General features: G+C 37.0%; 1 protein-coding gene across 15 annotated transcripts in view; it reads right to left on the bottom strand.

Annotated features, from left to right (window-relative positions):
* AAK1 (AP2 associated kinase 1) overlaps nt 1-23,239 on the bottom strand; it is a 175,449-nt gene that overhangs the window by 124,568 nt on the left and 27,642 nt on the right. The gene's annotated exons all lie outside the window — the stretch shown is intronic.

The raw sequence follows: 23,239 nt of genomic DNA, 5'->3' as shown, positions 1-23,239 counted from the left end.
GTAGAAAAAGTGGACTTGGTCCAGGGAGACATATAAACAATATGGTCATAAGCTTTGCTAGAAGTCAGTCTTCTTTCATAGCTTGATCACAAAACCATATTTAGTATCAGCTGAGGTTAAAGGGCACAGTACAAATGAGAAAGCAGGGTGTTCACTAAATCCTCTGGTCAGATTCAGAGCAGAGATTTGTGTGATTGGACAGGAGTTAAATATTCCTCAGACCAGACAATACATTAACACCAGTGGAGTCGGGTCAAAGTCATGAAATAAACCAAGGAGAGTCCAGATGAGCAGCAGAGTGTATAATGGACAAAGGTGAGAATACAATTATTGGACTCTGAAACTGGGTAGTGGTTAAACACTGACAAGACCTAGGAAGAGGGGCTGGGGTTGTGGCTCAGCAGTAGAGCACTTGCCTAGCACATATGAGGCACTGGGTTTGATCCTCAGCACCACATAAAAACAAATACATAAAATAAAGGTATTATGTCCAACTACAACTATATATATTTTTTTATTTTTTTTTAATCAGCAGGAAAGGAGACCCCAGATTTGTGAACAGAATCGATGCAACACTAGAAAGGAGTTTTGAGAGGTTGAGGTAAGTGCCCCAGAAGTAAAGAGTGATCCTGAGGCAGACCTGCCATAAGCATTCAGGTACAGAAAAGAGCACTTGGACTAAATAGTTCAAGCACAGGGAAGTCGCAGCAGTTAGGTTTTTTCCCAAGGAAATTTCCATAAAGAGATAAAAATATCTTTAGCCAAGAAAAATGATAAAAAGAAAACACGGTCCAACTGGTTCTTCTAAAATAACCTACAGAAGCTAGCTCTGCAAGGCCAGTGAACAGGTCAAAAGAATTCTGTGTGGCTCTGTTCAATGTGTGAACAAGGGACAATAGGAAGCAGACATGAGGACAAACTGGGAGCTTCACCTCCTTTTTGATGACCTGAGCTAAAAACATGGCTCCGTCCTCTCACACCAGCCAAGTACACCACGTCATTCTCTGCAGTCTCCATGCTGGAGAAGGCACATTAATTTCCTGGTCACTTCAGCACGTATCACAAAGGTAAAGAGGTCGACTGGGACCTGCTCCGGAAACACCCAGTTTTAGCTGGTATTATCACACAGCTCTATCAGCAGCAGCAGAGCTGCTAAGGATTAAAGCAGAGGACACTAGGGACTTTGGGCAACAACAGCCTTTGAGAACAGGAGACAGCACACATTGCAAGTATATGATCAGCCTGCTCCCCAACCCCCAGACAGCCACTCTGCAGCACCCGTCCTTTTTGGAGGACAGCGCCAGGGCAGGAATGATTCAGCACACACCATCCCCACTAACCTTGTACACAGCCTACTTAATATAGCAGGCTTAGATGTCTCAATACTCAACTGGCAACTCTAAGATTCTGCACATCGCAGGTACTGGGGCAACTCAAGAACCGTTTTTAGGTTTGCATAATTTCTCTAGTTAGGAATCCCACTACCTAATTGGTCCTATCCTTGGCTTAACCACTTACTAACTGGAAAAGTCTCAACTTCTCTAAAGCTCCATTTTCACAGTTGTAAGACGGAAATCATAATATCTATCCTGATAATTTGGAAGTTGACAGATGAAATGAGATAAAACATAAAGGAATTTAAGGTAGCTTAAAAATATGGTGTTCCCTCCAATCTCTACTCTCACCTCCCTCAAACATCATGTTTTAGAGAGCTAGGACATAAAACAAAGAGAAAACTATACGATTCTACATTTAATGCCACTATGAAAAGATGAATATCAGTGGAAATTGGTAGGGAAAGCAGTTTTGGGGGAACAGATTTGAGACGGCTTCTGAAGGATTGGTAAGACTTAAAAGGCAAAACCATTTTGTATGTCTAGATTTTAAGGCACATGTACTTAAACTATAGCTATAACATATATATTTAAGGAGTTAACATTATTAATTTGAGTAACTTGGAAAATACACAGATTTAAGGCCTAAAATGGATAAAGGCCTCAATTCAAAAGCAGCAAAAAAAAAAAAAAGAAGAAGAAGAAGAAGGCCTGTTAGTACCCTACATTACCAACTGAAACAAGTGGAAATCAGTCAAAACCAGGAAGATCTGCTGGTTATTCACAACACCACTTCGATTTCACCTTAGAGATTTACTGTGGTCCCCAAGGTATGTAAGTATTATTCCTACAACCAGATGACCCAAGGCAGGAGAAATAAGATTATGTTTCAGAAGGAAGTCTCTATAAATGACTTATAAATCACTTCATTTTGGAGCCAAGGGAGTCACAGTTGATTTTATATTTTAAACCACAAAGACCACAGACCAACTAATGAAACTTAAATTGGAAAGTTGGGGCAAAAATGTCACCAAGGGACCTGCTGACAATTTTCCTAACATTTTTATTAATAACTGCCAGTTACCCTCTCCTGGTTCTTCTGCTCCACAGAATAGTCAATGAAAGAAGACAGGGAAGAAAGGGAGAGGAACCAAGAGACCTAAGAAATCCACAGACTGCAACAAAAGAAAGACTATCACTCCAAAATCCCAGTTTCTCCTTTCTAGAATACAATTTTCAAAAAATAGTCTACAACAGTATCGCACTCAGCTAACGAACAAGTCTCCTGACTTGCCAATGTTCTTACTAGGCAGTGCCTAAACCCCACCTCAAGATCTAGCATATCACTGCTTCTCCAGTTTTGCCCCTGAAAAACATCTGCAATATCTGAAGACGTTTCTGGTTGTCACAACTGGGCAGACAAGGAGCATCAAGGGAGTACAGGCCAAGGATGCTAACATCCTATAATGCACAGGACAGCCCTCCACAACAAAGAATTTTCTAGCCTGACACATCAGTAGTGTCAGGGGTGGAAAACCGTGCTCCAGGCACTGATCATGCATACATCCCAGGCTAACAAAGTTATACCTGTTAAATCAGAAATGTTGACAAAGGCTGTGACAAGCATAGATTAACTATTTACAAAAACTGAACATATGCCTTTTAAAAGAATCCATCATAGAATTTTTACAATAAAGACGTGTATTAAAGTGTTTTTAAGGACTATAGGCACTTTGTGGAGACAGACTAGGAGGAATTTTCTTAGCCTCAGAAGTTTATATTTATGTGGATGCTAACATACAATAGAAGTAAAGAATAGAAGTTCAATGGATTAAACAAAGGGGAATGAAGGGAAGGGAGGGAGGATGGAAATGGGAAAGACAGTAGAATAAATCAGACATAACTTTCCTATGTTCATTCATGAATACATGACCATTCCATGTTTGTATAACATGTCAAAATACACTCTACTGCTATGTAATCTAAAAAGAATTAAAAAACAAACAAAAAAAAAACTTCTAAAGAAGTTTACATTTAATCATGGACAGCCTATTCTATGTATCCTGTCTTGATAGTTGAATCACTGGATTCATGAAGTGGTTTGTATGAAAAACAAGAGTGTTTACTGTGTTTACAATGAAAACTGTGAATAAATAAACTCTAGCACCATTTGATTCATAATGAACATTTAGCCACTTACTAACAGTAATATCATTCACAGTACATCACTGAAAATGGTTTTGTTTTGTGCCTTTTGTTTGTTTTGTTTTTCAGTTGACCCTTTCAAAGAAGGTCAACATTTTTGAAAAACATTTTTTAGTTGTAGATGGTCACAATACCTTTATTTTATTTATTTTTATGTGGTGCTGAGGATCGAACCCAGTACCTCATGCATGCTAGGCAAGCATACTTCCACTGAGCCACAACACCAGCCCCAACATTTTTTTATTTTAATTATTTTGGTTAATTTTTTTCCAAATATATTAAACCTATTTGAGAAGTTTAAGTTAATGAAATTCAGTCAGAAAACATTTAAAATAAGAAAAATACTGAAAATGTTCAGGCCATATTTTTATTACTTACAAATGATATAACTGTCTGCTTAGAAAACCCAAGACAATCAGCTAAAAATAACTAACAAGAGTGAAGAAAGGTAGTTATAAAATCAACACAAAAATCTATAGTTTTCTAAAATTAAAAAGGCTGACAGTCCAACAGTTTGTCAAAAATACAGAAAACAAAAACTTTTCACACACCAACAGCAGGGATATAAAATGGTACAATTTTATAAGAAACTATTTTTCCAAAGCTAAACATACTTTTAACATTTGAGCCAGCAATTTCACTCCTAAAGAAATGAAAATAAAGCCCACACAAATACCTACAAAAGAATATTAATAGCCAAAATGGGAAAAATTCAATTGCCCTTCAAAGAATGAATGGATAAAAAATTTTGGAGTATCTATACAATGGGATACCACTCAGCAGTAAGAAAGAATTAAACTGCCTTCGCTCTGACACAACCAACATGGATGAATCTCAGAAATGTAATGCTGCAAAAAAACAACCAGAGAGAAAAAATGAGTACATATTAAACATCCCAACTCCAATGTGGAGATTATCTGACTAAAAGAAAAACAAAGACCAACTATATGCTACAAAGACTATTACAAGGTCATTTTATAATAATAAAGGAGTCACTGCATCAAGAGGACATAATAATCCTATGAACATAGTAACAAAGCTTCCAAATAAACAAAGCAAAACCAAAAGAACTACAAGAAGTAGGCAAATCTCCAACAGTTGTTGGAGATTTCAATGCCTGACTCTAAAACTGACAGACTAAACAGAAAATAAATAATAGAAGACCTCAACAAATATTATAAACCAACTTGATACAACTGACATTTGCAGACACTCCACTTAAAAGAAAAATATATATTCTTTTTTTAAAATTTATTTTTTAGGTGTAGATGGACACAACACAATGCCTTTATTTTTATGTGGTGCTGATGATTGAACCCGGGTCCCGCCCATGCTAGGCGAGCACTCTACCACTGAGCCACAATCCCAGCCCCGAAAAATATATTTTCTTTTCAAATGCCCACAGAAGATCAAGATATACCACATTCTAGGCCATAAAACAATCCTCAATGAATTTTAAAAGATTTAACTCCTACAGAGCATATTATATAAATATAATGATCTTAATGGAATGAAATTAGAAATGAATAATAGAAAGAACTCAGGGGAAATGCTCAAATATTTGAAAACTAAATAAAATACTTCTAAATAATCAGTGTCAAGAATAAAATAAAAAGAGCAATTAGAGCCAGGCCTGGTGGTACGTAGCTGTAGTCCTAAATACTTAGAAGACTGAAACAGAAGGATCATTTGAGCCAGGAGTTCAAGACCATCCTGGGTAACACAGTAAGACCTGCCTTTCTGGAGGGGAAAAGAAAAAAAAAAAAAAGCTGGTGTGTGATTAGAAAGTATTTTGAAATAAATGAAAAAGAAAAATAGTGAGCTGCTAAAATTTCAATGGGATGAAATTTTTATAAATGTCATCTAAGAAAAACAAAGATGCACTAGAATATAGAAATAGTCAAGATGGGCCAGGGTAGAGGGAGAATAAGGGTATACAGGGAAAGCGGGACCCATCAGACATTAAAATTTTTAAATATATTGTTTAAATACAAAATGAAAAATGTTACTGTTATAAGAATAGAGAAAAATGCAAAGATCTCAAGAACACGTATGAAGTTAAAATATGTAGGAATTATCCAACAAAAACTGTCAAGACTATTAAATAATCATTTAGGGGAAAACTTCATGTCAATTCCTTGTATCACCCAAATAGCAAAACAAAATCCAGATACACTGTAAGTTAGGGGTTACAAACTCTAATGTCCATCAGAATCATGTAGGCAAAATAAAATATTTAAATCTGAATATGAGATATAAAACAACCAGGAGTTGTGGAGATTCAGGCATGTTAGAGGATACATGTCTTTTCTAAAAAGGCATTTAAATTTCAAATTTTAAAAATACTATTCTGGAAGGGGTTGGGAATGTAGCTCAGTGGTAAAGTACTTGCCTGGCATGTGCAAGGCTCTGGGTTTGATCCCTAGCACCACACACACACACACACACACACACACACACACACACACAAAATTACAACTACCTTATATTAGACAAAAGTGCTAAAAGCATGCAATGGAGAAAGGATAGCATCTTCAACAAATGGTGCTGGGAAAATTGGAAATCCATATGCAATAAAATGAAATTGAATCCCTTTCTTTCACCATGCACAAAAGTTAACTCAAAATGGATCAAGGAGCTAGGAATCAAACCAGAGACTCTGCATCTAATAGAAGAAAAAGTTGGCCCTAATCTCCATCTCGTGGGATCGCGCTCCAAATTCCTTAATAGGACACCTACAGCCCAAGAGTTAAAATCAAGAATCAACAAATGGGACATATTTAAACTAAAAAGTTTTTTCTCAGCAAGAGAAATAATAAGTGAGGTAAATAGGGAGCCTACATTCTGGAAACAAATTTTTACCCCTCACCCTTCAGATAGAGCACTAATCTCCAGAGTATACAAAGAACTCAAAAAGTTAAACAACAAAAAAAAAAACCAAATAACCCAATCAACAAATGGGCCAACGACCTAAACAGACACTTCACAGAGGAGGATATACAATCAATCAACTAGTACACAAAAAATGCTCACCATCTCTAGCTATCAGAGAAATGCAAATTAAAACCACTCTAAGATACCATCTCACTCCAGTAAGAAAGGCAGCCATCATGCAGTCAAACAATAACAAGTGCTGGCAAGGATGTGGGGAAAAAGGTATACTTGCACATTGCTGGTAGGACTGCAAACTGGTGCAGCCAAATTGGAGGGCAGTATGGAGATTCCTTGGAAAGCTGGGATGGAACCACCATTTGACCCAGCTATTCCCCTTCTAGGACTATACCCAAAAGACCTAAAAAGAGCATACTACAGGGACACAGCTACATTAATGTTCATAGCAGCACGATTCACAATAGCTAGACTGTGAAACCAACCCAGATGCCCTTCAACAGATGAATGGATTTTAAAAATGTGGCATTTATACACAATGGAATATTACTCAGCATTAAAAAATAACAAAATCAAGGCATTTGCAGGGAAATAGATGGCACTAGAGCAAATTATGCCAAGCGAAGTTAGCCAATCCCTAAAAAACAAATGCAGAATGTCTTCTTTGATATAAGGGAGGTGACTCAAAACAGAATAGGAAGGAAGAGCATGAGAAGAAGATTACCACGAAACAAGGAAGAGAGGAGGGTGAGAAAGGGAGGGAGAAGGGGAATTGCATGGAAGACGGAAGGAGACCCTCATGGGTTCACAAAATACATATACGATGGTGTGAGGGGGAAGGGAAGAAAAAAAAGAGAGCGAAGTGTCACCATAGAATGGGTAGAGAATAGTGATGGGAGGGGAGGGGAGGGGAGGGGAGGGGGTATAGGGAGGGCAGTAGAATACAACTGACACTAGGATTGCTGTATGTATACACATGGATGTATAACCAATGTGATCCTGCAATCTGTACACATGGAAAAATGAGAATTCATACCCTATTTGAATCAAATGTATGATATGTCAAGATCATTGTATTGTCTTGAACAACTAATAAAAAAAAGAAAAAAAAAAAAACACTGTACTGGGGAAAAACCCACCTCTTCTACCACAGGGAATACAGAATACTCTATAAAAATTCCCTAAAGTGTATTTTATCACTGGCTTTAGTTTTTCTTACTCTGTATGTTTTCATTAAACAATAAATTACATAAACACTAACTTAAAAGAGTTATAACACTGAAAACTGCCTGGAATGCAAAGAAATGGGCACCTAAATATGGTGGCAAAAGTGCAATTTGACAACATATGTCCATGGATCCAACAATTCTTCTGGGTCTCTATCCTGGTGAAAGTAGAAGTATGTACATTTAAAGATGCTTTATGTAGTGTTAATAATCAAACTTGGGAACCTAAATATCTAACAACAGGAAATTGACTAAAAATGAACATCTAATCTGTACTCAATGATTTAGGAAAATGTTTGCAATATATTACTGAGTTAAAAAAGCAAGCCTCACAATGTGAAAATAGTTAGTATGATATACTTTAAAATGGTTAAGAGGGTATTTTTTATTATGTATTTTTATCACAAAATTTTTCCAAAACAAAATTTTTATAAGAAAAAACCAGGCTTGGGTCTAGGGTTGTAGCTTAGCAGTAGAGTGCTTGCCTAGTATGAACAAGGCCCTGGGTTTGATACTCAGCACCACATAAAAATAAATAAATAAAGGTATTGTGTCCAACTACAACTAAAAAACAATTTTTTTAAAAAAAGCAGGCTTCAAGTTCTCAAACACAAAATTTAGTATAACTAGGTATTATATATACCAATGGAAAAAAAATATATATATATATATATATTTTTTTTTTAGAAGGAAGACCAGAAAAGTAGAAAAGGGAACAGGGAAAAGAGAGGGGAGAAAAGGGGGAAGAACTGAGGAAAAAACTGGAGCAAATTACGTTATGTGCATACATCCCAATTATACATTATACAATTATAATGTATAATTATAATGCACTAATAAAAACACAAAATAAATATAACATATAATATGTATTTATATGTAAATGTTACATATGTATATGCATACATAAAAAAGGCTGGAGGGCTAATGTCTAATATGGTAAAAGTAGTTAAATCTTTAGGTGACAGGATATGGGCTGGTTTTTATACTTTTTCTTTCTGTGTTTCTAAATATTTACAATTAATGTAAATTAGTTGCAGTAGTTTTCAAGATAAACCTATTATTTACATCTTAATATTCTACCCTTTATTGCTAACTGGAGAAATCATTACAAATATTAATTCTTTTTTTCTACTCAACACTGAGTTCTCTCAGAAAGTTAGTAGAGTGTGTAATTTACTTCCCTCACCCATTAAGTAGCTCCAGACTATAAGGCTTTTAACTCCTCTGCCGGCTCCTACATGTCTTTTACCTCAGTGGCTATTGTCATTTTTCACTACTATTAGAATGGTGTCTTCCTTCATTTAAAGGTATTGCTTTTATTTAGTAGTAAACCCAAAGTATAAGAAAAAAAAAAAAGAATAAAAGACTGAGAAAGAGCCCAGGTCTCTCCTAAGGTACAGGTTAAAATGCACTCATGAGAGATTTTTCTTTGGGAGGAGAGGAGGAAAAGGTACATTTCTAAGTTCAAAACTACATGTTAGCCCAGCCATTCGATTGTCCCCACCTCATCACACATATGTCCATACCTATGGACACTCAGGGAGCTCCAGGAAGGGCTCTTATTCAAGCAGGAGGAACCTGCAGGCTGTGTGTAATTCCTAAAAGAGCTGTACTGCCGAACCATTTTCAGGCAATCAAGGAACTTTATTCAAACTTTCAGGGTGAGACATATCCTTGAATTTGTTCATGTGTTTATTTACATGAATATATTTCAAAAATTATTCCGAGTTCAGTACTTTATACTTAACAGTGCAACCATAGTGGAAAAGCCACATTTCAGCATATCCACTAACAACAGTATGACAACTGAAGATGTGGGGCATTACCATGTTTACTTACAACAGCACCTCACCTCACTAATGTCTCCTGAACAGAAGTCACCAGTTTTTCCCAAAAAACCCTTGTTAGGCTAGCAACTCAAAAATACTGACAAACTGTGCTCTAAAGATGGTCTGGGTAACCTGTTAAATAAGGAGGTAGAAGAGTGGGTGAAAGCAAACAGCTTCCCTTTACCAGTATTGACCTAAAGAGATCAACTTCCTTTGTTTCAATAAGCCATCCAACCTCTAGTTCAACTACAAAGCTGGAAGACCCTGTGACCAGGGACTAGAAGCAGAGACATATCTGCTATGAATACCTAAAAATTAGTACAGAGACAGCCAGCACATGGCTTACCTATTTTCCTGATGATAGAAGTGGTCCAAATGGTAGTTCCACCATTCAACCTCATTTCCTGAGCCTCATGCTAAAATAATAGACTCCTCTCCTCATATGGAACCTGCACAGTCACCTGAGTTCTCATGACATCCCTACCAACCTATCATTCAAGCCTTATTTACTTTCAAAAATTTCCTTGATTATTCCTCACTCATCTCTCCCTTCTTTAACTTCTATAGCATCTAATTATAAAAACTGGCAACTAATTATATATCATTTGGTATTTTTTAGATTTCTTTGTATTATTCCCTATTCCATAGTTGTGGATTCTCAACATATTAAAAGCTAGCTTCTGTGACTCACACAGCAGCAGCCTTGGCACAGCACAAGATACGCAACTAGGCTCAGTAGAAAGCTATCTGGTGAGATGGGCCTGATGGCCAGAAGCAATGCATGCTCGCAAGTGATTCAACACAGAGGCAGCTTACTCCTGACTCCTATGACAGCATCTAAGAGGCAAAGACATAAAAGAGGCAGAGACAGAACAGAGCAGAACCCAATGGGTTCTTGTGACCCAGATAAACTGGTTAAATCCATCTTGGGCTCTGGGTGACCAAACCAGGAGCCTAAATATTTATAGTTTACAACCAATCATTAAGAGTCAAAATTGTGGCTAAAGTTAAATTAACATATGCAAAAACAAAACCCAAATCACATAGGCAGTGATTGGGTTACCAAACAAAATACACACACACACACACACACACACATAAATTTTTTTGAGAGAGAGAATTTTTAAATTTTTTTTTTAGTCATACATGACAGTAGAATGCATTTTGATATATAATACATACATGGAATGTACATACTTCAATCATATTGTCTATTCTATTCTGCTGCCCTTCCTATCCTCCCTATTCCTCCCCTCCTCTCCCATCCTTTCTCTCTATGTGGCACACTCTTTTTTTTTTCTTTTGAGAGAGAGAATTTTTCCATATTTATTTTTTAGTTTTCGGTGGACACATCTTTATTTTTTTATTTTTATGTGGTGCTGAGGATCAAACCCAGTGCCCCGCGCATGCCAGGTGAGCACACTACCGCTTGAGCCACATCCCCAGCCCCACACATATATATTATATGTATAAAATCTAATAGACAGAATGGCTCACTTTCTCTTGACTTCATTTTAAGCTCCAAGGGGTATAGTCTATATTTACTTTGAGGATCCTAGTTTATGGCCTCAAAAGACATGACAAATGCTAACATTAGTGAGTGAAAGTTTGTTGAGGAACACGATATTTATAGTCTCAAATATCACCCAACAAAACAGTCATTTATTACAAAGTAAAAAAATAGCAACTTTATTGTGGAGAAGCTGAGCAGAAGCCACTTAACCAAGTGATTACAGTTAGTCATAAGGAATGGGACAAAAAGACATCTTGTGCCTCTTCATAAAATGGTATTCCAGCCAAAGACATATATCCTAAGGAAAAAGACTCACTCAAATTCAGGGACATTTTATATATTTAAAAAAAAATGGGTCTGTACTCTATAAAAATGTCAAGGTCACGAAAGACAAAGCAAGATTAAGGAGCTGTTCCAGATTAAAGGAGATTTAAGAGACATGACAACTAAATACAATGTTTGATCCTGGATTAGATCCTGGACTGGGGGAAAATGTTTTTCTTTTGATATAAAGGGCATTAATGAGACAAGTGGTAAAATTAAAATAAAATAATTAGACTAGAAAACAATCAAAGGTAATTTCCTTATTTTAACAACTGTACTCTTTTATTAATATGTTTTTAGGAAACACACACAGAAATATTCAGGAATAAATGAATACTATAACTTATCTTCAAATGGTTTTGAAAAAAATATGTGACTATATATCAGTGATCAAGCAAATGTAGCAAAATAATTAGACATTGTAAATTGGGTTAAAGAGTATATGGAATTTTTTGTATTTCTTTTTCAAAAAATTTTACTTGGCATATAAAACCCTATATATTTATAATATTCAATTTTTAAATAATATTTTTAACTGTTCTGAAATTATTTCAAAATAAAAAGGGAAATTTAAAAAAAAAAAAAAAGACAAGATGAGTTGAAGACCAACCTCGAGACCTTTCTGTCCAAGGAGATTCAGGGTCCCAAGGCTGGCCTTCCTCTTTGAGGTGGGCTATGACGAGGAAATGTATAAGCCAAGATGCTGCAGATGTGCAGAGCTGACTTCTAAACACAGTGCCTTGTACAAACTAAGCTCCAAAACAAAGTTATATTTATTATATAAAATTTTTAAAAAACAGAAAAACATGAAAGGCTTTCTCATGTATTTTAGCAAGCAAATAAAAACAATCTTAATACCAAAACCCCAGCATTAAATAAAGGAAAAAAGAAAACTGCAGATTATTAAAATTAAATAAATATGCAGAGATACTCAATAAAATTCAGCAAACTGAATCTAGCACTATATTAAAATCATAATAGACCATCCATGGCAAAATCAAGTTCATTCAGAAAAGTAAAGATGAATGATGAATGGATAGGTGAATATCAAGAAGTCAATTAAAATAAGTCACCAACCCTGCAAGATGGTGCACACCTGTTATCCAGCAGCTTGAGGGCCTGAGTCAGGAGGATTGTAAATTCAAAGCCAGCCTCAGCAATTATGAGGGTCTCAGCAACTCAGTGAGACCCTGTCTCTTAATAAAATATAAAAATGGGCTGGAAATGTGGCTTAGTGGTTTAAGAACCCCTGTTACTAAATCAATCAATCAATCGCCAGTTATGGATATCAAAAAAAGCTTACAAATCTATAAAGAGGCATTTTACATGTATGAAACTTTTCTTGATTTTTAAATATTTGTTTTTCCAGTAGAAACATTTGTAGTTTTTCTGATTGTAAAACTAACTATGATTATTATAAATTTTTTCAAATAAGGGCAAAGTGGGTAGAACAAAAAGCTTTCCTTAAACAGCTTATGACAATATGAAATCTTTATAATTTGCAGAAGTATATTTATAGGTAGATAGGCTGGGGTGTGTAACTCAGTAGAGACATGCTTACCATGCACAAGGCTCTGGGTTCAATTCCAAGCACCAAAACAAAACAAAACAAAAATAAATTTAAAAATATATGTAAATAGTGAGCTAGCAAGCAAAATAGAGAAGAGAGAAAAGTCCATTAGATTCTCGAAACACAAACACACTGTCCATCTTCAGCTATCTAGCTTTGTGTAGAAAATAGAAGAAGGATTAAAAAAATGATTAGAAAAGAGAGAACATTTAGGTATAAAAATTTAAAAATTAGGAAATCAAAGAATTAGGGAAAACCCAAACCAAAATCATCACTATCATCAATTCCTTTGGGGACTCCACACAGGGTCAAAAGCACCTGATTTAGTATATGCTATGTATGAATTCTCTGACCTTTCAGGAGTGTCTGTAGGTTTTCAGACAATAGACAACATTAGACAAATCATGGACAGAATCGGGAACCTCATTCAAGAAGACTGTTTTCTATTTGGGGCCAGAAAACATGGAATTTTCCAATAATAAAGGGCACAGAATCCAACAGGAAGAATATTCATTTCTAGTTCCAAATAACACACCCTGCAAAGGCAATGATCCTTCTGAAACGGGGAAAGTTAAGAGAGTCTGATCTCATCCCTTCAGAACAACCAGAGCTCAAGGTTACAGTAACTTGATTCTCCAGTATTATTTTTACCAACTTCATCAAAACAAAAGCTGCCTTTGATGCATTTCAATGCCCAGTGACCTCACCAAAGAATCAAATATTAAAAATTAATAGTCTGGCAAGGCACCAACCACTGTCAGCACTACATATGAGATGGAGCGCTGGGTGCCCTCAGAGTGAATCTTTTGAGTTGTCAGGAACCTCTACAGTTCAGAGCGTGGCCTATTTCTTCTCTTGGTCCTGGCTCATTCTGGTGTGTCAGCTCTGCTATGGCTGCACAAGGGAGCTTCTTCTAGCCTCATTGCTTTTGCAGTCCTTCTCTCCAAATGCTATTCCCCTTCTCCAGGGTTCCTCACCTCAAATGCAGGTTGCTGACTCACCCTCTCCTCTTCTTGTCCCATAACAGTAATAGTGGACAAAATTCACACACTAGCAAGGTTTGGACCACCATACTGGGAAACAGACAATGAGGGCATGGGAACTGAACCAGGAGTAGGATTTCACTCCATGTTGAGAAGAAAGACTTAAAAAACATACTATGGATGACTACAGAAGTGAGGAGGCTCCAAGGTGGAGGCAGATTAAGTCAATATGTCAGCTAAGCTCTGCTTCTCCTAAGCTCCAACTCCACACTCTTAACTGCTTACCAAACTCTCCACATGGGCTCTTTCAGATACCTCAAGCTGAACATATTCTGGCTAAACCTTTCTCTCCATTTTTTCTAAATTTTAGCTAATAGAGCCACCACACATTCAGTCAAGTTCAAAAGCTTAGTCATTCAGTCTAAACACATAGTACTTCAACAATTTATAATAATCCTAACCCAAAATGGTCTTGAATCCATTCCCTACTCTTAATTCCCACTACCACTAATTTCAAGCTTTATCTTTTACCTGGACTTTTATAGAACCCAGTTTGTATAGCACACAAACACCCACTCTTCCCTAAGAGTCAGCTCTGTTATGGTGTCCTTAAGAAGTCTCCCCAACCCCACCAGGTAGTCCCCCTCTTTTCCTTGCTCTTGGACTGCTTTGTACGTATTTTACTAGTTTTTAAAAAATAGCACATAGAATGATCAATATTAAAACGTTTATCTCCTCTATAACAAATTCCTCAAAGGTAGACACCATGTTTTGTAACTTCCCAAGTATGCTTATCAGAATATAATATTTCACAATGATATATTTTATTTTATTTTTTAAATACAATATCTCTATTTGTTTATTTTTAAGTGGTGTTGGGGACCGAACCCAGGGCCTCACGCATGCAAGGCAAGCGCTCTACCATTGAGCTACAACCCCAGGCCAACAATGAGATATTTTAAGTAAGTGAAAACTAACCATTCTCTCTGCTCCAGCTTCTCCTTCATGAAGTTTTCTTTTTTGTGCTTTTTCTCCCCTAACTTACTATTTTTAATTCACTATTGATTTACAAGGAATTTGTAAAACCAGTAGAGAGAGCAAACGTACCTCCAGTTTGCCTCAACTGTAACCTCTAATACAGCTACAGTACAGTACCAAACTAGAGAACTAGCATTGGCACAATCACTAGTTTTATAGTATATATGTATAGGTAGAGGTCCATGCAAAAGTATGTGTGTATAGATTCCTGCAACCAATACCACAATCAAGATACAGAACTGGACTGGGGTTGGAGCTCAGAGTTCAATCCCCAGAATGGGAAAAAAAAAAAAAAAAAAAAAAGATACAGAACTGTCTAGCACCACAAATACACCCCTCCTCCTCTCATACCTTTCCCCCACATCCACTGTACTGAATTCTTTGTGAACACAGACATGTTCCAGCCCACCTCCCATCCCCATCCCATGAACTCAGGACTCCAGCCTCACAAGACAACTCATTGCACTTCCAGCTAGTGTGTCTTATGTTGTTCCTATGCCTATTGCATTCTCTGCTGCTTGTCCACTCAAAAAAAAAAAAACAAAAAAAAAACATCTTTTTAAGCCTTAGCTCAAAGGAGATATATATATATATATTATGTATATATTATATACATATATTCACACACACATATACATATATATTTATATTTATACACGCACACACACACTTTTTTTGGTGGTGCTGGAATTTGAACCCATGGCCTTATGCATGCGAGGCAAGCACTCTACCAACTGAGTTATATCCCCAGCCCTCAAATGCCATATTTATAAAAAATTATTTCCTGACGTACACCTTCCTAAAGCAAATGGTTTTACCCTTCTATATAATCCTTTTATAACACCCAATCACAAAATTCTTATGGATTCATGTCTTCACTATTTTACTATGTTCTACATGAAAATAGGAATGTATATTATCCACTTTTGTCTTCTTTTTTTTAATATTTTATTTTTCAGTTTTCGGCGGACACAACATCTTTTTTTTTTTTTAACACAACATCTTTGTTTGTGTGTGGTGCTGAGGATCGAACCCGGGCCGCGCGCATGCCAGGCGAGTGCGCTACCGCTTGAGCCACATCCCCAGCCCCAACTTTTGCCTTCTTAAGACAGAACTTTGTTAGTTCTGAAGACACAAAGATAACTATGCTCTGGTACCAGACTTACAGCCTGGTACCTCAGTACCTGGCTCACTGAGGATACATAGTGGAAAATTATCGAATTAATGCATGAATCCTAAAATTATACAGGTCACTTAAAATACTTTCACTCAGTGACCTAGAATAGACATACATTATTTGTGTTCCTGATGCTACTCAATGACACCAGAAACCCCTGATCACTGAACATTAAACAAATGCTTACTGAGTAACTACTACATGCCAAGTGCTTTTCTAGGTGCTAGGGATATGGCAGTAAACAAAACTGACAAAAGTCCCTGCCCTGGTGGAGCTTGCAGCAAGCTGGGAAGACAGCCCATAAAGTATATACATAAATTTAAATATAGGTTAGATTATGATAAGTGCTATATAGAAAAATAAAACAAGAAGGGCAATAGGGAATATGTATGTGGGCACAGAGGATTAATCATTTTAAATCAATGGTTAGAAAAGGACTCCCTGGGAAGGTAACATCTGAACAAAATCCTGGAGGAGGAGGAGAGGAAGCATACCATGGGGTTATTTGGAGGAAGATGTCCCAAAAACAGAGCAGGCAGAAGCACACCTGGCATATCCAAGGAATAACAAACAGTCTGGAGCAGGTAGATATCAGGAAATTCATCAGAAAGATGGAAGGGTGTATGGAGCAGGGGAGGAAGGGTTCCACTCTGATTATTGATAACACTTTTTATCCTTTTCTTTCTTTCCTATGATTATCTGATAGCTCTCACTCTCACAAGCCCCCAAAATGGCACTTATGAATAAAATAATTTATCAAATGCAGATAATGACTACTGCTAGCTATCAAGATACAAAATCTATTAGATATAGCCATCAAAAGATGGGAATATATCTTCAAAGCCTTCCAGATACACTTAAACTAAACCAACCCATTTGTAATTATTGTCGTTACTGTTGTTGTTGTTTTTGTTGTTGTTGTTATTGTTGTTGTTGTTGTTATTATTATTGATTTACTCTCTGAATCAAGTAATATGGGAGAAATTCTCTTGCCTCCAGCCCAATTAATCAGGCCAGTGGTTAGAACCCTCAAGGGCATGGACATATTAAAGATAAACCATGACCACTCAGCTTGCTGTGAGAGGTTGTGTGCTTTACAGTAGGAATGAGGAAAAGGATGATAATCTCACCAGGCAGTTAATTAAGAAAACTATCTTAGATGACATTTGGGCAACCACGGCAAAGACAGGTGCCTCCTACTCACAGTTCTTTTTAAAATAAACTAAAGGAACATAAAAATAGAAAAAAAATCTGCATTTGAGCTGGAAATCAGAATTTTGAGGAATTTCTACTACATATACCCAATATGGCATAGGACCAAAAAAAGCCCAGCAGGTTTTCCATGGAGAAGTAATGTGTTTTGGCAGTGAACGCAGGCCGCACCAACAGAGTTACAAGAGAGGGCTAGGGCAGCCTCAATGCAAACTCAGTTAATATAAAATTCCCCCTTGTTCCTTGACTTGAATGTGAAGAAGTCAGAGATTCACAATTATCTCTGTAATTCATCTCCAAAGAGATTATGGTGATGATTACAAAACTCCACAAAATAATGTGCAGAATATGATTCAAGAAATCAATATAACTATAATATTTAAGTAAACAGTTATTTAAAAAGGAGTTTCTCAGTTGGAAAGATGTAATAGAAATTAAAACTTAAAATGCTGATTTAAATAGTAATGGAAAAAAAGAACAGCAAATGGAGGACTATAAAACCACATTAGTGGGCTGGGGCTGTAGCTCAGTGGCAGAGCTCTTGCCTAGCATGTGTGAGGCACTGGGTTCAATCCTCAGCACCACATACAAATAAAATAAAGGTATGCTGTCCATACACAACTACAAAAAAATTTTTTAAATGGTAAATTTAAAAACACACACACACACACATTAGTAAAGATAAACTTAAATTCCTCAAGAACTCAAAGAAGTACCAGAAGACAAAAATTAGGTGGGAATTAAGTTTGGCCAGGAATGGTAGCACATGCCTATAATCCCACAAAAGCTAGAACTATAAAACCCTCAGGAAAAAACATATAAGAAAGCTTCATATCATTGACTTTGGTAATGATTTTTTGGATTTGATATCAAAAGCACAGAAAAATAGATAAATGCAAACCACAGCAAAATTTGAAACTTTTGGGCATCAAAAGACACGATCAGAAGAGTGAAAAGGCAATCCACTGATTGAGAAAATTTTGTAAATCATACATCTGACAAAGTATTTATATCCAGAACATTAAAAAAAACTTCTAGAACTCAATAACCAAAAAAAAAAAAAAAAACCAAGAACCTTATTTGAAAAATGGCAAAAGGACTTGAAAAGATATTTCTCCAAAGAAAAGATACTATAGGAAAAAATGTTCAACATCACTCATCATTAAAGAAATGCAAATCTAAACAACAATTAAGATAACACTTTACACACAAAAGATAGCTATTATAAAAAGAATATAACAAATATTGGTAAGAATGTGGAGTAAGTGGAACTCTAGTGCACAGTTGATATGAATATAAAATGATGCAGCTGCTATGGAAATGGTATAGCAATCCCTCAAAACATTGAACATAGAATTACCATACAATCCAGCAATTGCACTTCTGGTTATATACTCCAAAGAAGTGAAAGCAGGACTTCAACAGATTATTTGTCCATCCATTTTCACAGCAGTATTATTCACAAGAGCCAAAGGTAAAAGCAAACTGAGCAACCATTAAGAGATGACTAGATAAGCAAAATGTTGTATATACAACAGAATATTATTTAGCATTAAAAAGGATGAACATTTTGACACAAGGTACAATGTGAATGAACCTTGAAGACTATATGCTAAGCGAAAAAGGAAATACTATATGATCCCACTTACATAAGCAGTCAAACTCATAAAGACAAAAAGTAGGAGGGTGGTTGCCAGAGGTTTGGAGGAAAGGAATGTGGAGAATTACTGCTTAATGAATACAGAGTTTCATTTATGGAAAATGAAAAAGTTCTGAAGATCAATGGTGATGGTGGCTGCACAAGAATGTGAATCTATTAAATTCTATAGAACTACACAATTTAAACTGGTCAAAATGGGAAATTCTGCATTATGAATTTTTTTTACCACAATTTTTTTTAAAAGGCTTGACTGGGCTGGGGTTGTGGCTCAATGGAAGAGCGCTTGCCTAGCATGTGTGAGGCACTGGGTTGGATTCTCAGCACCGCATATAAATAAATAAAATAAAGATCCATTAAAAACTAAACAATATTTAAAAAAAAAAAAAAGACTTAGACTTTTAAGATCAATAGTCCTTCCACCTCCTGGAAGATAACTCTGCGGCCTTAGGCAAGTTGCTTAACCTCTTCAAAGTAAAATGAGGTAATAATAATATCCATCTCATATGGCTGCCAGAATCAATGAGATGATTCTGGTAAATGCCCTTAGCACTTAAACATGAAAAGTTAGCTCTTATTCTTATGAAGATGGCACAGCTAGCTAACTCTGGGAGCTTCACCAGAAAGACCACAAATGTATTTTTGAATCATTATCTAGAGAAGGGTGTTTTCATTTTATTTGGTATTTTTTATAAAGGTCCTTTCTATGGTTTCCTTTAATGGCCCTGGACCTTTTACCATTCAACCCTGAATTACGTGCTGTACAGTTTTTAACCCAGTCTCAATGTTGTCTAAGTAGCTAATTTTTCCTTGGAAACATGAAGAGCTAGCACATTCACACCAAGGTGGAAGATAAGATCTAATTTATAAAAAGGAACTCAATAATGATCTCCAAGCCAGTCAAGGACTTCAAAGGCTCTGTGTTCGCCACTCTAGTACCATGTTAACTTTCCATATTGGCAACGTTTTGATCAATGTTAAAGTGATATTTGGGAACGTGTTCATCAGGCTTCTAGACCTCCAGAAGTAATACTGTCCTTTAGAGGAAATCAGCATTTTGACAAAGTAATTTAACTATTTATGATGGCTTGAGCTTTTAGATTTGTGAGAGAACTGGAAAACCCAGCAGCAAAAGTAGCCTGTCACCTCCATTCCCAGCCCACTGCCCTACTCTAAGACAGGTACTCTTGTCAAGGCAGATGATACAGAAGCATTTGAAGGTACATGTTTTGTGCAATTCCAATACTTCCTAAAATTACAGTCCAAATGATGTGAGTGATGATGAAGGACCTAGGAGTTAGGAAAGCTACAGCACTGTGACATAATAAAAAAATACAGTTTTGGTTTCTGTCCTCAGTTCCTGACACAGAACTTCTCAAATGCTTTGTAATTTCCTGAGTGATTGAAGAGATAGGAGCATATTTGTCATAGTATCTGTGTTAGTCACTGGTTCCAGGCACAAAGAATTTTTAAAACCCTTCAAATATCCAGAGTGTCCTTTTGTGAGTTAAAGAAATGGCTGGTGGCAGGGATCTCCAAATAGCTTCAGGGTGGGAGCATCAATGGTATGATTAGAGGGTTGAAATGCTTATCCCTACCCTCAATCTCCAAGAAGGGAGGGGTTAGAATTGAACTAATCACTAACCAATCGTGCCTATGCAATGAAACCTCCATTAAAACCCTAAAGTTCTGAGTTCTAAGCCCTAAAGGCTGAGCTCTGAGGGCTACCAGGTTGTTTAATACATGAAGGTGCTGAGAGGGTAGTATGCACATGGAGGCAAGGAAACACCAAGCCCTTTGTCCTACCTTGCCCCACATACTTCTTCATTTAGCTATTCATTTGCATCCTTTATAATAAACCAGAAAATGAAAATAAGATGTTTTCCTGAGCACTACAAGCCACTCCAGAGGGGACATGGAAAACCCTGATTTACAGTCAAGTTGGTCAGAAGTCCAGTATTTGCAAATGGCATCTGATGTGGGTGCACTCTTGGGGAATGAGCCATTAACCTGTGGGCTTTGTAGCTAACTACAGATAGTGTCAGAATTAGACTTAACTGTAGGAAACCCAGTTGTATCTAGAGAGCTGGAGAATTGGTTTTTGGTGTGGAAAGAACCCCACACATTTGGAATCAGAAATGCTGAGTAGAGGAAACAGTTTTTCTTTTAAGCTCTATCATCAGCTGAATCAGCTTAGAAGATAAGGAACAAGAGTTGATTGAATAAGCATGAAAATCACTAAAATACATACTTCTGTTTCAAGTACTATCCATAATGGGGAGAGAAAAATACCAAAGGAAAGCAAAGTATTGGAAAGAACATAGGCTGAAACTTATGGCATGGATGGAGAGAAGGAAGAAGGGTTCATAGAAGGCAGACAGAGTGGAATGACATGGGGACAGGATCAGCAGGTGTAAGGAACATTTCAAGCTAAGAGATTCCTGGAAGGTACCAGCAACAATGTAGGGGGCCCAGATGAGGGATTCAGTCATGTCACTCTCTACAGCACCTTGTCTCCTTCACCACTATAGAAGGTTGAGTGGTGGACCCCAAAAAGACATGTCCATGTCCTAATCTCGGAAACACATAAATGTGACCTTATTAGGAGAAAGGGTCTTTGCAAACATAATTAAGGATATCAAGATGAGATCATCCTATATTACCCTGCAGACCCTAAACCCAAGGACAAGTATCCTGAAAATAGACACTAAGAGGAGAGGCAAAGAAAAAAGGAGAAGGCACATGAAGGCAAAGGCCAAGGCAGAAATCCGTGGGATACAGCCACAAGCCAAGGAACTTCTGGAGTAACCAGAATGTGGAAGAGACACAATTCCCTAGAGCTTTCCGAGGTAGCACAGCCCTGTCAATACTTTGATTTCAGGCCTCCAGCTTCCAGAACTATGGAGAAATTTCTGTTGTCATAAGCAATCCAGTTTGTGGTCATTTGTTACTGCGGCCCTAGGAAACTAGCATGGCCCCAACCACAAGGAAAAACAAAACATAGCTGCACTCCTTCCTCACAGGCACCATCACAAACCTTCTCCCTTCCAGGAAATCTTTACCTACACTCCCCCAAGGAAATTTCATGCTCATTGGTACTGTCATTTCTCTGTGGGGTACAACCTCAGCCTAGCCCACACCTCAGAAACTTCACAGAGAAACTTCCAGGGCCAGAGCACTTCAGAGCTGCTGGGCACCCACCATCTTTTTTCTTGTGGGCTAGGAGCCTTACAGGAGATAAGGGAAGGGAAGTAGGGTATGTAGGTTTGCCTTTTAAATAAACTGGAAGGAAATACCACTGTCCCATCCATATGGTTCAAAAGATAAAAAGAGATCACAATGAATGTTTTAAGAATCTACCTGGGGGTGGGCGTGGTGGCACATGCCAGTAATCCCAGTGACTCAGGAGGCTGAGGATGGAGGATCACAAGTTCGAGGCCAACCTCAGCAAATGAGCGAGGCCCTAAGCAATGTAGTGAGACCCTGTCTCAAAAAAGGGAGAGAGTGGGGCGGGGGCCACTGGGGATGTAGCTCAGTGGTAAAGTGTCACTGGGTTCAATCCTTAGTACCAAAAACAAAAAACAAAACAAAACAATCAACCTAGGGAGTTTCTAGAAAAACGTGAATCAGAGATTTCCCCAGTGGAGTATGACTAGGACAGGGACAAATGCCATTACAATAGCCCTTCCTCCTCCTCCTCATTTCTAGGTCTTGTCTTTCTTTTCATTTTTTCCCCTATTTTTTCCCCTAAACTATGAACTTATATGAAGGGAACTACACTCAAAACAAAGAAAATGAAAAACAAGAAATTGTAAGAGTCAACCCCTACTACACGGACTACATCTTCTATACTTTCAGCTAAATTTACTTCCAGGACTCAAACAAATTAGTGGGATTTCAATAATGCCTGTTTTCTCCACTAGACTATAAGCCCCAGGACAGCAGGACCCATACCTGTTTTGCTCCTTATAATTTTCACAGTGCTTTCAACAGTACCCTCATTAGTAGAGGCTCAAAATATATTTGTTGATTTACCAGTTTATATCAAAGGTAAAATACTAAAATGGTAAGTTTCATGTTATAACACACACATACACATTTTAACCAAAATAAAAACAAAATTTTTAAAGGACACAAAGGAATATATTATCTTTGAAAAAATAGGCATGTGGCATACACCTATAATCCCAATTGATCAGAAAGCTGAGGCAGAACGATCACAAGTTTGAGGCCAGCATAGGCAACTTAGCAAGACACTGTCCCAAATTTTAAAAAAATA

The sequence above is a fragment of the Spermophilus citellus genome (genome assembly GCF_964194105.1).
Source record: "Spermophilus citellus genome assembly, chromosome: 13".
Taxonomy (NCBI): Eukaryota; Metazoa; Chordata; class Mammalia; order Rodentia; family Sciuridae; genus Spermophilus; species Spermophilus citellus.
The sequence above is the reverse complement of the archived record's forward strand: the minus strand, read 5'-3'. Positions and strand labels throughout refer to the sequence as shown.